Source organism: Cucumis sativus, chromosome 4, assembly GCF_000004075.3.
Source record: "Cucumis sativus cultivar 9930 chromosome 4, Cucumber_9930_V3, whole genome shotgun sequence".
Lineage (NCBI taxonomy): Eukaryota > Viridiplantae > Streptophyta > Magnoliopsida > Cucurbitales > Cucurbitaceae > Cucumis > Cucumis sativus.
Window position 1 is genome coordinate 13,377,732 of NC_026658.2, and position 8,392 is coordinate 13,386,123.

At 30.5% G+C, this 8,392-nt stretch overlaps 1 long non-coding RNA gene across 1 annotated transcript; it reads right to left on the minus strand.

Annotated features, from left to right (window-relative positions):
* Positions 1-615: 615 nt before the first annotated feature.
* LOC105435255 lies at positions 616-2,292 on the minus strand. The gene is made up of 3 exons (XR_004215882.1): positions 1,738-2,292; positions 1,472-1,598; positions 616-680 (listed from the first exon to the last, which is right to left on the minus strand). It is a non-coding gene; the product is annotated as an uncharacterized LOC105435255 (long non-coding RNA).
* Between the last annotated feature and the right edge of the window lie 6,100 nt (positions 2,293-8,392).

Sequence of the window (8,392 nt, forward strand, 5' to 3'; positions counted from 1 at the left end):
TTAGGGATTTTATTTACCCATATAATAGAAAATCAACAATTAGAAAAGAGAAAATGGGAAGAATTCAAACTCACAAAACAATTCCATGGAGTCGCAGGAACGAATTAGAGACCATATAATAGAAAATCAACAATTAGAAAAGAGAAATTGGGAAGAACTCAAATTCACAAAACAATCCCATGGAGTTGCTCAACGAATTAGAGAGAAGAACTTCATAGAGAGAGGAAAAGAGATAAGGAAGAGAAGCTTACCGGCGAAGGGGTGATAACCACAGTTTGAAGTTTGAAGTGATTGTGGAAGGTTGGAGAAGAGCCCGAATTGAAAAGGCTGAGGAGGTTGTGGTGACGGGGCAGAAGATGGCCGGATTGGGGAGAAGACGCGCACATGAGGAATTGGGAAAATTAAGGGTTTAAATTTGGGGAAATTGTATTTTTGTAACGACTTTGGTTGATACAAATTGAAACATAAGTCAATTTAAAAACAAAACATGTCAGACCTGATTTTCAAATATTCAAGAAAACTTAACAATAACACTATTTACAAATAAAAGTTTGTAAACTAAGTTTTAGTACATCTTAAACCTTAAAAGAAATCATAAGCGGAAGCAAAATAACACATTTCCTATGGCAATCACGCTTCCTTCCTGCCCCTCGCCGGTTTGCCACCTTTATTTCCTTTGCCTGAAAATTAAACATAAGAAAGGTGAGTATAACAATACTCAGTAAGAGACCCTCTACTGGTCTCGTCAGGGGAAAATAAATTGTTAAAGTTCTATTGGGACACCCTGTACAGTCGCAGTCTTGTGATCCCGTAGGATACACATTTCAGTCTAACGCCCCGAGGGACGTACATATCAGTCTGACGCCCCGAGGGACGTACATATCAGTCAAGTGTTCTGCAGAAACACATATCAGTCAAATGCTCCCGAAGGTGCAAAATAAATTGGTGATCCCGTGGGACACCTACAAGGTAAACATCCCAATACAACCTAACAATTTATCCCCTCATTCCATTCAACCCATCTTTCAGTTACTTCAAATCACAAAGTCCTTTCTTTCAACATCCTAACAGTCAACTTATTTTACTACAATCATATGTCTGTCAATAAAATGCTAATACATCAGTCAATCCACTATATAGTCAAGTCAATACACCCCTCAGTTTACCAGCACAAACCACAGTTCAGTATAATCCACATCCAACCGAAACAAATTCACTAGTTCACATCCAATCTTTATACAGCACAATCTAATAATATCATCATGTACACATAGGCATAGTTTCAGTCATTCACATGATTACTTTCGACAATCCACATCAATTCACACATCAATTTATATATATATGTTCCCAGTCAAACACAACATACACTAAACATTTAGTCTGCAATTTGATTGCACATCTTAATCATCATCCATACAGTCCAACACAACTCAAAAACTTTAGGTGAGTCCAGTAGAAAATCCCTTACCTCAAAGTTAGGGAAGCTCCTTAATCAACTAACGTCCTCGAAACAATCCGATATATTGGCGAACTGAATCCTCAACAATTCACAAATTGGTTGTGAATTTAAGGGAGCCCAACGTTACTCCCAACACCTTCAAGAACCAATTAACAAATTAGCTAAACATTCCAACCATAACACTTGAACCACTTTGAAACCAATTACCATTCATACTTAAGTTGTTACCAACAAAGCAACCTCGATAAAATTGTAAAACAGAGACAGCAGCACACCTCAACGCACGACTGTCGGACTCGCAGCAAAAATCCTAAGTGTGGGTCGGTCAGCTGTCGGCCAAAGGAGACGTGGCGGCTGCCTCAAAATCGATCAACGATCTGACGCGGTCGGAGAGTCGCGCGGCAGTGCAGAAAACAGAGGAGAACGGAATGGGCGGCGGCTCGAAACAGAGGTTGCGCGGCAGGGCTTCACGAAGACAGAACCGGCGGAGACGGTTGCAGAACCGTGGCTTCGACTGAGACAGAACCGGCTGAGACGGCTGGGCAGCGGCGGAAGAGCAACGGCGCCGCAGATCTGGACCGGACAGTTACGCGGCGGCTGCTTCGCGAACGGAGATGAAGAACGGTTACGCGGCGACTGCTGCAAGACTGCTTCGCGAACGGAGATGAAGAACGGAATGGAGGTCGCGGCGCTCAGCTTCAGTAGGGGAGACGCGGCGGCCGACGGCTGCTGCGAACGGAAGAAGAGGAATGGATGGCGGTTGCTGCGCTGCGAACGGGGAGAAGGGGAAGGGCGCACGGGAGGAGAAGAGAAGAGAAAAGAAAAAGATAAAGATAAAGAAAAAAGGAAAAAAATAATAATAAAAATTTCATTATTATTATTATTATTATTTTTTATTTTTTAAATTAATAAAAATAATATATATACCTTTCCTTCTTTTCCTCTTTTTCTTCCTCTCTTCTTGGGGCATTACAATTTTTTAATTTAAAGTTGTAATTTTAATTTATTGTTTTTTTAATATAAAATAATAAATTATTTAATGGTAACATTCTATGACATCAAATAACTGTCGTAGGAAGTGTTATCAGAAAAATTTTATCTTTTCCCGCCAAAAACGTGAAATTTTCCAATTTGTGGCCGTTTTTTCTTCTCCCTCTCATTTTGTGAGATACACAACTGTCATAGTAGACAGATTTTGTTGTAGTGTATAATAATCCTATGTTATGATAATATGTGTTTGGGGAAAGGTTTATTATTGGTAGTATTATGATAATATGTGTTTGAAGGAAAAATTATGAATGATAGTGTTATGATAGTATGTGCTTGGAGAAATGAATATAATAGATAATATTATGATAATATTTATGTGGATGAAGGATTGAAGTAGGGTTTAAGGGATTGATAACCCTTCCCCAAACAAGGAAAGAGTTATATAACCCTTTTCCCTATAATTTTTTCCCTTCCCCAAACACACCCTAAGTATTTAAATTTAAACACATTTAAAAAAAAAAAAGGTGTTTAAAAGAAAATGTATTATTGTAAAACATTTTGTTCTTAATTCAATCAAAACGGATGAAACGGATCTTTAACTTAGAATAACTTTTGGTAGTTATATCCAATCTCATTTTCCAAGAATTCCATTGGTTTTTTAACCTAATCTTTTCACTTTTCAATTTTCATCCTGCTTGGCATTTCTTTATTAATTTTCTTTGTCAACAAATTTTACTTTAAACAATAATTTTAATTTAATTACAGGGACTGCTTTCAAGCTTTATGAAAAGGACAACACTAAATTGGAAAATTAATAACAGAAAAACCAAAATCAAAATGATATTTTAATCCTGCAAACATCTAGCAATGTTCAAATTTTAAATACATAACTCCAAATTAATTGATTATATGCTTGTTTTTGGTGATTTAACATGTTTGATGGAGTTTATTTAGCTATTTTTTTTAATCTCACCCAAACAACTCGCATTTAGATTGATTTAACATTTTTTTAAAGTTTCTAAAGCTATTTTTTAATGTCCAAATTTGAAATATCTCATAACATGCCTAAAATCATCATAAATCACCTAAAACAAGTCGATAATAGATTTAAAGTTAAGTTTCAAGTTTTGAAATTACAAGCAAGTTATGAAATTGTTTTAAGATTAGACCATTCATGTATGAAAGTTACAAAACCGTTGCGAGATGTCAACAAAACGAGAGAACGTACCAAAAAAATTTAAGTACAAACTTGGACAAAATCACCTTAAATTACCTAAAAGAAGTTTATAATTAATTTAAGATTACACATTTGAAATTTAGAAGTTGTAAGCCGAAAACCAACTTAAAGTACTTTTAGAAAAGTATAAAATTGATTTAATATTATGTATTTGAAGTTTGGGTGCTGTGATATAATTGCAAGTTAAAAAACAATACCAAAAATAAAAAGGCCTAAATGTGAATGTGGAGACAATTCGTTTATTAAATAAGTCAAAAAAATATCATTTACAAATCTCAAACCGTATTTATAAACTTTTAGCTAGAAGCTTATGGTAAGAAATAGTCATTAGCCGTATTTAAAAATACGTATAATTAAACTATGATTTATGTATGTGAATTAATAATTTATCATCTTATGTTATTCTAATTTAAATTAGGTCTATTATGTGATTTATTTAATTAAGGTTCAAGATTTTTAATTGAATATGAATCAAATGGGTAGAAGTCTATTTCTAGATTGAGCAAACAAGAAGAATAGCAAAATAAAATGTTTATTTTCCACACATTTTTATTTAAATTGATAAAATAACAAAATAAAAAATATGAAAAAATAATTACGGTAACAATGTCTTAAATGCCCCTACTTAACTGAAAAAATTGAATCCTAAATACAATTATTCAATAAACCACAAGACCCTATAATTAAAATTGCAACTCCCAACACACAAGTAACACCTATCAAAATCCTAATTTCTCCCAAAATCCAAAAATTAACACCAAATTCTTCCATCAATTGCAGAAACGATGGGAGCTTTTAGCTTTGTCCCCTTCAAACCCTTCAAAATCCTCATACTTGGATTTTCTTCTTGTCGGCTCCTCTGACCGGAGACTCATGTGTCGAACAACCCACTGAAAACTACAAGAAGAACTATGACTGAACAATAAAACACTCACGACAAAAACTTACCAATATTAAACTCGTCGAAAACACCACTAGACCCTTCTATCCTACTGTCCGCAACTAAACCCGACTCCAAAAAACGTTGGAATGTTAGAACTCACTGCAAACCCACGACCAATGTCAGACGCCGTCAAATGCTGCTCGAAAAAGTTTGTCACTGCCGACGTCGAAACTCCAACGTTTTCCTCTTCACCGACCACACTTTTCTCCTCTCTTTTTGCAAGAAAAACTCTCTCTCACTTTGTTTGTTTCTTGCGTCAGCTGCTCCTCCTCTCTCAATCTCCTTCTTTTCTTTTCTCAAATAATACCTCAAAGAAGAAGATTCAAATAATTGCAAAAACGCTATCGAACCATAATTACAATTTTACAATCAACATAATAAATGACTTAAATATTTATCTAGCATGTGTTCTAAAAATTTGTTTAAACATGTAATTATTGAAATAAAATAAGCTTAGCATGATGAAATACTAAATATATATGTATTATTGTGCCTTCGTTTTGTTATTAAATTTTCCTCAACATTTGAAGTTGTTTTAACCATCTCCCTTCAAATTTTCAGTTTTTGTCAAAAACAGATTCGTTTTTGGTACTGTTTTTCTAATAAATATTTGATTCCAAATAAAATTATACATTAAAAAAATAAAATAAAATATTTAAATTTACTTTTGTTATTTTAAAAAATTATGACATGTTACAAGATAGGTATATCATGTATTATTTAATAAATATCTTATAGATATTTTGGAATATAAGCAGTTAAATTTTAAATTATAAAGATTTAAATTTTAAATTTTAAATTCAAGTTGGTATTAAGAATTTATCTTTTCACTCCACGGACATTATGTAAGATTTAAATTCAAATTGACGATATTAGAGATGATATAAAATCTAAATTTAAGTTGTTATTAAAAATATGTATTATGTATTATTCAATAAAGTTTTGATAAATAGTATGAAATATAAAGAATCTAAAACTATTGAATTTATCTTTGCTATTATTTAGGATTATTATCTAAAATTTGAATTTAAATCGTTATTAAACATATCTATTATGAATTATAGAACATTATTAATTAATTGATTTAAATACTAAAAATTCAAAAATCAGGTAGAAATTACAACCATATTTTAGGGTGCAGTCCAATCTTCTCTAGCAATAAAAAATATCATATTTAGTTAAGATTTACCCAAGTTTAATGTTGTTTATGAATATGGTATATTTGTATTCATACACAGCATGCAATAGGTAATAATTAATTAAATATTCCTTCAATTAGAGGGTATTTGTAACTCTAACGATGTGAAACAGGTTTGTTGTCATTAATGAGACGTATATATTTTTGTTATGAACAAATTGGATTTGTTTATTATCATCAATGACTCGAAACTTCTAAGAACCGTGTATTTGAATTCTAAAGAATTTATGGTTTAAGTACTTTCTTAATGAGATAAGTAATGCATACGTAAATTATACTGTATGACGTACTGAACCTACTGATGTGAATTTCCATTATGATATTGAATAATTTTGCTTGTTGGACTTGAAGTTTGACTACCCATTTCTTATAACGATGTGAATATCAACAAATGTTCTTATAATACTAGTAACTAATCCTTGAGAAATAGTATGTACAAGGACAAGATGGAGATCGCTCACCGTACAAGGTAAAAGAAAAAAATCGATTACAACTTGTTCAAAATGTTTAGAATACATCTTGAGAATTAACATGTGTACATAATTGTAACAGGACACAAAGGACACCGAGGATGAAATAAACAGGTTGATAAGATCAATCAATGAAAAAGTTATATATGATGAAACGAAGAAAAAAGAAGAAGATCGGATGAAAATGATATAATACTTTATTGAATATATTTGTTATAATGAATGACTATTAGATTTTAAGAATTGAGGATTACAATTACGGGGTATTTGTAAATCTGACTGCGTGGAATAGATTTTGTTATCATCAATGATATGTATATATTTTTGTTGTTTAAACATTGAATCTGTTTATTAGCATTAGTGACTAGTACTTTATAATAACGTAACTGTGTATTTGAATTCTATATAATCTATGGGTTGAGTACTTTATTGATGAGATAAGTAATGTGTATGTAAATTATAATGTATTTGACAAACTAAACCTGTTGTTGTGAATTTCAATTATGATATTGACAAACTGAACATATACATTAATGACACGATAATCAATATATCGGAAAAATTCAATCCATCTACCATCCCACACAGTCTTTACTTGTTGTAAATCCATCACAAATAATGCTAAAGGATTTGTCGAAAACTAAGCCTTCGACAAAAATTGTAACACAAAAAAGAAAACGTCTAATGAAAACAAACGTGAATATTAACGTCTCAATATAATTATTCTATACAATTGGTAAAAAGTAAAAAACAATTTTTTAAAACAAAAATCAACCAAAATAAGTGGATAATCGTAATTAGCACGATTTCAGGGGATGAAAAAAATTAAAATTCAAATTGTTATTAAAAATATGCATTATAGACAAATTTTTTATAAACATTTTGGAATATAAGTTGTTAAATTTTAAATTTTAAATTCAAATTGTTATTAAAAATTCATCTTTGTCATTATTTTAGGGATATTATGTAAGATTTGAATTCAAGTTGACGAGATGATATAAAATCTAAATTCAACTTATTATTAAAATTATTTATTACATAGTATTTAATAAATTTTTTGATAAATAGTATAAAATATAAAGAATCCAAACCTATTGAATTTATTTTTGCTATTATTTTAGGGTTATTATCTAAAATTGGAATTCAAAATTTTGATAAATAGTATAAAGTATAAAGAATCCAAACCTATTGAATTTATTTTTGCTATTATTTTAAGGTTATTATCTAAAATTGGAATTCAAATTATTATTAAACATATATATTATGAATTAATAAATAGATTTTTAATTAATTGATTTAAATCCTAATAATCCAAAAATCTGGTATAAATTAACGCCATATATTTAGGCATGTTGTGCAATCTTATCCAATCCGAAAATATCATATTTAGTTAAGATTTTCCAAACTGAATGTTGTTTACAAATAGACCGTATCCGTGAACATGTGATATTATGTCTCATTCTTTTAACTATACAAATACAGTGTATCTTTAATAAATAAATTGTCCTATATAAAGGGGTATAATCGGGTATAAAAAGTAAAAAAAAATGTCTCTACCTGACGACTTTGCTATAAATCTTAATATTTTGGAGATTTGCTATTTTTCAATTTGTTATTTAATATTTTACCATTTTCATGGTTATCTCTTTCTAAATTGATTAGGATTTAATGGGGATCCTAATTGAACTAGTATATAAAGAGAGAATTAGGGCTATGGTCCCCAATATACCAAAACAATAAGCACTCGGTTTTTCTTATATCCCATCAAGAGAAAAATCATAATAAAGGTATCAACGGTTTTGGTTGAGAAAGACAATAGTCATTTTATAGCCATAAGATAATAGTAATTTTATAGCCATCATCAATTACTTGGAGATGGAATTCGATATGTAACATATTCTTGACAATTTGGCATAAATGATTTTGGATTAATCTATTATATAGATTTAAAGTATTTATCTTAACAAGTGGTATTAGAGCATGAAATTCATGTTGAATTATTGGAATATGTTTGTATTTTATTGGTTCTTGATTGAAGATTTGATTAATCATATATTGTGGTTTTAAAGTTTAATTGTTCTAGATTCAAGAT